Source organism: Neofelis nebulosa, chromosome 7 (genome assembly GCF_028018385.1).
Source record: "Neofelis nebulosa isolate mNeoNeb1 chromosome 7, mNeoNeb1.pri, whole genome shotgun sequence".
NCBI classification, from domain to species: Eukaryota; Metazoa; Chordata; class Mammalia; order Carnivora; family Felidae; genus Neofelis; species Neofelis nebulosa.
The window spans coordinates 141,221,182-141,229,605 of NC_080788.1; the positions used below are offsets into that span (position 1 = coordinate 141,221,182).

The following is an 8,424-nucleotide window of genomic DNA, read 5'->3' on the forward strand; positions in this document are numbered from 1 at the left end:
TGGCAGTGTGGAGTCTGCTTGGGATCCTTTCTCTCTCTCCCTCCCTCTCTGCCCCTCACTTGCTCACGCTTTTCTCCCTCTCTCTCTGTCTCTCAAAATAAATAAGCCAACTTTAAAAAAGGACAAAATCTAAAGGAGTGGCCGTTGACTGACGAGCAACTGATTGTCAGGCACCGTGCAAGTTAATGTACGTTACCCTTTATTTTCATAACCGCACGTCCCACAGGGGGCGGAGCAGCGCTATGGGTCCAGTTCTCAGGTCAGGACACTGCAAACAGATCACGCAGGCAGTTAGGAGTGTGAACATCACTCAGGTTTACCATAAACCACACTCCCCCACTGCAAACAGGTCGGTGTCACGAGTCGGAGATGATTCTACAAAACTAGATCACCCCGGAGGACGGACTTCCGCGTCTCCAACAGTTGTTTCTTTTCGGCTTTATTGAAGCCTCATTGGTATATGGAATACATACGTCCCATAATACACATGGTTTGGTGAGTTTGGATATATTCATACCCCCAAGAGACTGACCATCACCACAATCACGGTTATAAACTTATCAATCACCTCCCCACATTTCCTCCCCTCCCTTGGTTGTTCTTGCTGTGGTTGTCGCGGTCGTCGCCGTTGTTATTCCTGTCGCTTCTTCGGGGGCCAAAGGAGCAAGATGCGGGTGCTATTGAATGGGTACAAAGTTACAGTTACACAGATGGGTAAGTGACAGAGATCAGCTGTGCCACCCACTGCCTGTAGTCGGCAATGAGTACCCTGAGCCTAAGTATTTGTTTGGAGAGTAGATCTCTCGTTGTGTTTTTAGCCCAAAGGACTATTTTGATTCATGTGAAACACTTCATTGATCTCTCATCACATCAGTAATGATGAGACGGGTCATTCCTCAGCGTGCTCCTCGGTGCGGACCCGCCTCTGCCCGGCAGCGTGAGCGCCACCTGCCCTCAGTCCTGCCAGCCCGTGTGAGCCGCCCTTCCTCGGTTCCTCCCCAGAGCAAACCCGACACCCCCAGGCACTGTGTACCCCACATCTGGCTGGTCGATCATTCCCAGCATTACGGGAAAGATCCCGATGGCTCAAGGTTGAAATTTGATTTCAATAAAAATAACGCTAAGGAGACATTTGTGAGCCGTGCATTCTTTAATTTATGGACGTTGAATCATACTTGCGGCCGCTAAGCTATTTGGAGACGGACAGCTGGAGACTTGATCGCTGGCCAGTCTCACAGCAGGACTGATACCATTTCATTTCATCAGCCCCCCCCCCCCCCCCCCCGGCCCAGGACCATGTCTCCGATCTCACCAGAAGGGGAAAAAGCTGCCAAGCAGCCAGGCACCGGGGGCCTGAAGAATGACAGCAATGTGCACTCGTGCCTTTGCCTCGTGAAATCCGCAAACGTCTCTGCCAACTAAGCAGCAACTCCATTTTGCAGATGAGACAGTGGAGGCTTAAAGACCTGGTCCTGGGTCAAGGTGCCTACTGTTATTCAGTGGCGGAGGAGGGATTCAAATCCAGGTCCCAGACGAAACGCCTCCCCCCCCCCTCCGCTACACCCGCTACACCACATATCTCGCTTTACATGCGTGCCTGTGCCTTTGATTACTTTGGGATATATTCTAGAAATTCTGGGCAGAACCACGAGGGAGGGGCTGAGGGTCAAGGACCAGCTCACCCACCACAAGCATCATTTTTCCCTGGGCTAGGGCTAGGTTTGGTAAGTAAATACTCAAGTGAAAGGGGACACTTTTCTTGGAAAATGCTGGTAATTTGATGCGTGTAAACAGACTCTTAGAAGCGTCCCTGTCATACTGGGGCCTGTGGGCAAATTACCTCAAGCAAAGAGCAGTTGTAACTGAGAAAGACCCAAAGGGATGTGGGCTCAGTAATGAGAGCCAGAATTTACTGACCACTTACTGGTGCTGGGCGTTGGACTGGGAACTTTCCATCCATGGCTCACTCTTCCCTATCACCCTTTGGATGTTAGTGTCTCCCCCATTGAATAGATCAGGAAACTGAGGCACTGGCCAAACAGCTAAAAAGAGACAAAGCAGAGATTCAGAAACAGTCTGATGGCAGAGGCTCAGCTGTTAACCATTAAGCCCTACCACGCACCCCCCACCCCAACTTAGCCTTGGAGAAGGTAGCTTGAACATCCTGCCAAGGTCACGTAGGTAATTCTAATCCAACAGAGGTCTTCATTGTTAGTGGTTTAACACCCAGTGTATGTCTGCATCCATTTCCTGTGGCTGCTGTAAAAGTACTTCATCTTGGGTGCCTCCAATGACAGCGATTTAGGGTCTCACAGTTGTGGACACCAGAAGTTCAAAATCAAGGAGTCAGTGGAGCCATCCTGTCTTTGAAGACCCATTCCATCATCATCTCCCAAGTCTGGGAGCGTCTCAGGTGTTCCTTGAATTGTAAGCGCGACGTTCCAGACCTGTGTCTTCACGGCTTCCTCCCCAGTCTGTCTACACTGTCTCCCTCCTCCATGTGTTTGTCTCCGTGTCCGCATCTCCTTCCTTAATAAGGATACCAGCCATATTGGATTTGGCCCAACCCAATGACCTAGTTGCAATCTGATCGTCTCTGTCCAAGTCCTCTTTCTAAATAAGGCCACATTCTGGGTCCTCGAAAGAGAGGACACAGTTCAGCCCATGGCAATACCAAATCAGTTAGAAACTTACAAAGAAACATTGCCAGAGGCCCCAAACCATTTTCTAATTCTACTTCCTGCCACCTTGCCTCCCACCCCAAGGCACAAACGTAGCACCCCAGCTACAGAGACCTGTTGCGTTTTGGGCACGCTGCAGTCTTTCAGTCTTTCGTGCCTCCTTGACTCGCTCACGCTCCCTCCTGTCTAGGATGCCCTTCCTTACCTTGTCCACCTGGAGAGGCTCTGCTCTCTCATCGAGGCCACGGCTCACGCCCCTCACATCTGGATGTCACTACAGACCCCACTTTCCCACTGGGTGCCTTCAATTGTGCCTCCTTCTCTGTGCTTCTCGATGTAAATCCTCTCCTTCCTTATGGGTGGCTCCCTCCTGCCAACAGCTTAGGAACAACCCGAGGCCGGGACCTGGGTCTCCATGCAGTGGTCTTAGAGATGCTTTTCCGGTGAATAAATGCGGTAATCGTGCTTCTGCTGAAGTTCACGGTGGCCAGTTTCCCTGTCAAAGTTGAAATGGGAAGTCTTCACTGACCCTGACCGCCCGATTACTCTGTGATCCTGAGGGAGCTGCTGAGTTGTTAGGGAACACCCAGTGCATGTAATGTTGGTTACTAACCTCTGTATCTATAATTTGCCTTTTTAATTTTGTGGGTTTATTTTATTTATTTATTTATTTATTTATTTAATTTTATTTATTCTATTAATTTTTTTAAATGTTTATTTATTTAGTTTTGGGAGAGAGGGAGAGCAAAAGAGAATACGAACAGAGGAGGGGCAGGGAGAAAGGGAGACACTGTCAACGCAGAGCCCAAAGAAGGGCTTGGTTCCACGCACCATGAGATCACGACCTGAGCTGAGATCCGGAGTTGGACATGCAACCAACTGAGCCACCCAGGTACCCCTCTGCAGTTTTTACACAGAGTTTATCTTTTCCTTAATGGTTTGGACTGTTTGTGCAGGATTTATGAACTCCTGTCCTAAAGGCATGAAGAAAATCAACAAAATTTTCTTCTAACACTTTTAAGAATTTATTTTCATATTGAGGCTTTCATTCCATTAGAATTCATTTTTGTGTACGCAGTATGAGGTAGGGATCTAATCTTTCTCTTATGTTGATAACCAATTATTCTAGCACAATTTACTGAACAAGATCCAAGCAATTTTTTTTTTCTGATTCAAGGTCACCTTGGGAGGTAATTTTTGACTGACTTATATCTTATTTGCTTCTTCATTCTGTTCTAGGCATATCATTAATCTTTAAAAAAATTTTTTAATGTTTATTTTTTGAGAGAGAGAGAGGGAGAGAGAGAAAGAGCGAGCAAGGGAGGGGTAGAGAGAGAGAGGGAGACACAGAACTCGAAGCAGGCTCCAGGCTCCGAGCTGTCAGCAAAGAGTCCAACGTGGGGCTCAAACCCACGAACCATGAGATCATGACCTGAGCCAAAGACAGACGCTTAACCAACTGAGTCACCCAGAAGCCCCATAGACGTATCATTAATCTTTAAACTTTGAGATAATCTTCCCCAGAATGGTCCCAATTCAAAAGACCTAATTAAGGGTTCAAGGAAATAGACCCTTCATTTAATCTGTTAACCATAGTTCCATAAAGACTCACATAAATTCTAAAATGACAGGAATTGTATTTACTTTTGTTTTAGTGAGACTTAAATTTAAAAAATTATCAGGAAGGGATGACTGCTTTAATTAGTTAGATGACACGAATCTCAGAATGGTTGGCCATTTGGAGTCAGCACAGAGGAGGAAATGCTGGAACCACCTCAGAGAAACATTCAGGGACCAAACCCAGCTGATGTGCTTCTGCCTGGAACCATCTTTTAGCATTCTCTGGACCCTGCCATAAATGGTTACGAAAATCCCTACAGTGAAAGGGACTTTGGGTTTATTCCTGGGGAGACCAAGAGAAAAGAAATAATCGGCAAGAAATGCTAAATCCTATGTTTCAGATGCCACTGGTGGTAAAGGCGACCCAACAAACCTAGGGTAGCCTCAGTGGGGAGATGATAAGCAAGCAGACTGGAGCCTCAGATGGGGACAGAGGAAGAGCCATACAGAGAAGGGACCCTGGGCACCAATCAAGGACAACAGTAATGAGAGCCACAACTGGATACGATGGTAATGAGTCCGTAGAAAGGTACACAGACCTAGAGTTCTGAGAAATATCTAGTATTGTATGAGTCCAGGCACATGGCAGGTCCTTCACTAAAGCTTGTGGAATTTTGCCACAGGGAGACAGTAATCAACTATTAAGCAACATCTAGAATGTTGCAGAGGCCCTGAAAAAATTCCCTATGGACCTGGGGCCCTTTACTGCTCATGACTCAAACCCACACTTGTTGTTTTCTACATACTTCTTATGACCGTGTCCAATTGATTGTCACCATGGCAGAATGGACAGGGTCCAGGCTCCCACGTCAGCCGCACCTGGCTAGAATCCCAGGTTTGCCACCTATTAGCTGTGGAGGATGCAGGCAACTTTCTTAACCTCACCGACCCCGTTCCTTTATCTGTAACACAGAACCTGCAAGGCCTCCCTCAGGGGGTTGCCATGAAGACTAGTGATATGGGGTACATGAAATGCCTGGTGACCAGCAGGCATTCTAGAACAGATGGCAGTTACTCCTATTAGTGGTGTGGCCTCCTCGCCTGCTGGTGTCACTTCCTGGTGCCTGGGAGCCGACGGCAGGACATGCTTTCCCACGTAGATCAAATGACCACTTTGGTTGATTATAGGGCTTGTTGTGTGTGTGTGTGTTAAACAGCCTCTCAACACTTGCCCTCTTGGCCGCAACAGAAGTGAGTCAGAGGGGAGTGAATGGATGGCGGAAAGGAGGCAGCGAGGCCACGCCCCAGGGACAAAGAGCCACCTGGACGTGTCTCCCCACCCAGGTTCCCGGGGGGAGGTCACCCGCCAGGCACAAGGCAGCCAGCTGCGGTGTTCTTCAGCCCTGGATCCTGAGCCTACCTAAGGGAACGAGATGCTGGCCGGGGATGTGCTCCCTCAGTGAGATTCCTGGAACTGGGGAAGATGCACTTTGAAATACTTTGTCAACACTTCAAAGTCGGGGCACTGGCTTTCTTTGGGGACAAATCAGAAAGTAGATGTGACAGCCAAGGTCAACAGTGAGTCAGTGAGGACAGTGCCTGCCAGATCCCGAATGCCTTCTCCTTCCTCAGGGGCCCTGCTCCCCACTGGAGCATTGTCCTAATCTTCTCCTCCGTGAGGAAGGGAACCTAAATGGGTCATTGTTGAGCACCTATCTTAGCAAGGAGTTGGGGCAAAAATTCATGAAACACCTGTGTTGCTTCAACTGCCACTGAACAGTATTAACAATCAGATCACATTTATTGACTATTTATTACGTGCTAGACTGGGTTAAGAACTGTGTGTGTGTGTGTGTGTGTGTGTATGTGTGTGTGGGTGGGTGTGTAATTTCTACTTAATATTCACAACAAGCTTTTCAGTTAAGGGCTATTATCACAGTCTGCATCATAAAGGTGAGAAAATTGAGGCTCAATTTCTTGAAGACACGAGGTCAGAGAGCAAAGAAGCTAGGATCTTAACACAGGCCCAACTAGTGATGCTTAACCCTGTGACTGTCACACCAACTGCTGGGGGAAGAGTGGTATCATTTTCACTGTGAAGTAATAGAAAAGATGGAAACTCAGGGAGGTAAAAAAAAAAAGCGAACAAACAAACAAACAAAAAACAAAGGGCAAGGTCAAACAAAACCATCCATATGGATGGAGTGCTTTCTGGTTGGAGAAACCTGGATTCCAGTTTCCAGTTCAGGGGTGAGTGCGTCCTTGCCAACTCCTTGATGGTGGCCAAGTTCCTTCACCTCTGTGCAAAATGGAGGGAGAAGAGCGTTGGCGGGCTTTGAGTAACATGACATACGCATGTTTGAGTAACATGACATGACAGGCCTGTGGGACACAGGCCTGAAGTCACATCCAGGGAGGGAGGGAAGTCGGGGATGTGCTGATGCTCAAGTCTGCGTACTTCCTACAAAGCAGCTTTGACTCCACTGATTCATAAATGCCCATGATGTGAGCAGAATCAGCTTAATGCTGGAGTGCCACCTGGTCTCGTGCCCTCTCTCCCTCTCCCTCCCTCCCAGAACTGTGCCTACTGGGTATGGCAAAGGGAGTTGGGAGGGGATGTGGAGCTCTTTCTGTGTTGGCAGGGCATCCAACAGCACATACAGATCTTTTGCGTGATTAGAGCAAGGTAGCTCCTTCTTCCGGGCAGGTCCAGCCACATTCCGGGGCACGCAGCTTTGCAGGGAGATTGGATTTCACCCATCACTTGCTGCTTGGTCAGGAATCCTTGTAAACGACTGATCACAGCAGCCTTTAGTCTCCCCAAGCCCACTTTAAAGAGTGAAAAACTGAGACCCAGTTAGTAACCTATCTGGGCCATCCAGGTGTAGCAGAGAGGAGAGAGCCTGAGTTTTAGCCTCTCTGCTACCACCTGTGCCTTGTTCATTGGGTGACAAGGGGCCGTGCCCAGGTCCAGCACGAGTACCCGCCTCTGCCCGCTGCTCTGCCTGAGACTATGAGGCATCAGATAAAGAGTCAGAAGACCTATGCTCCTGCTAACTAGTGCCAGGGCCTTGTTCCAGTTACCCCACATCTGTAACGTGGGGTTAATATTTCCCTCGAAGTCTTGTCCTAAAGCGTATGTGGGCAATACACACGAAGGCCCAATATGTGTGAGTTGCACTGAGTCTCCAGAAGGGAAACGTCCAAGAACTGTGAGCCAGTAATCAAAGAAGAAAGGGTCTAAGACACGACTAAGACCTTGGGGTACTGGCCGTTGAGCTTCCTGAGCTCCGAGTGTCTGTAACTCCAGTTCTGAAACCCATTGGCCCTGGCTCATTGAAGAGCTCCAAGGAAGCTGCAAGGAAAGTGATTAGTGAATGGACCCACCATATCACATGCAGTATGGGAGTCAAACACAGTTTCGTAGACCACAAAGCATGGAGTTCTACCATTCGTCCTGCCTCCTCTGAGCAGAAGAGCAGACGACAATCTTTAGGAGAATCAACCACAGCCTGTTCTCAGGTAGGGTGGCCGGGGTGGGGTCCATTTCTGGGTTTTCGCTGATGCGTTTTATTTCTGTGTTCCGGCTAGCTAGCTTTTCCTATAGCTGCAAGACACCCGCAGGGACATCCCTGTTCCTCATACAACCAAGTCTCACAACTTTCCCTCCCCTTCCTGGAATTATTCTGCTACTGGTTGGGGCTGGCCCAAGGGCTGCCTTCTGAGCAGGGGGAATGGCGCGTTGAATCATCACCTTTCCTGTTGATTTTCCCAGAATCACAGAATGTTCTTAAAGCTCTGAGCCCTACACCAAGAAGACCACCCATCTCTCTTTCCAAAAACCAAATCATATTTTCTTAACAAACCAAAATGACTACCTCTTTGCTCACGCAACTAGCATTTCCCGAGCATTCATGAATTCCAAAGTTATTTGAGTAAATTAGCCTTTGAAGCTCAGCTTCCACCTTGGACTGTTGGAATGATTTCTTGGAAAAGTGATTAGTACCGACGCTCTACGAAAATTGGCATCCAAGGATGGTCGTCTCATTATGCGAAGTGCCCATAGATTCACCTCCAAACACCTCGTGATTTCTCAAGTGCTATTATCTCCCGGCGACATCTCTGCTTTGGAGCTTATTACTTAAATAAAAAATGTTAATTGTTTCTGAGAAACGTGCAGTGA

At 48.1% G+C, this 8,424-nt stretch overlaps 1 long non-coding RNA gene across 1 annotated transcript; it reads right to left on the reverse strand.

The window, feature by feature from the left end:
• Positions 1–1,900: 1,900 nt before the first annotated feature.
• Positions 1,901–5,251, reverse strand: LOC131518274 (uncharacterized). Its single transcript, XR_009264986.1, has 3 exons — positions 5,048–5,251; positions 2,887–3,177; positions 1,901–2,042 (listed from the first exon to the last, which is right to left on the reverse strand). It is a non-coding gene; the product is annotated as an uncharacterized LOC131518274 (long non-coding RNA).
• Between the last annotated feature and the right edge of the window lie 3,173 nt (positions 5,252–8,424).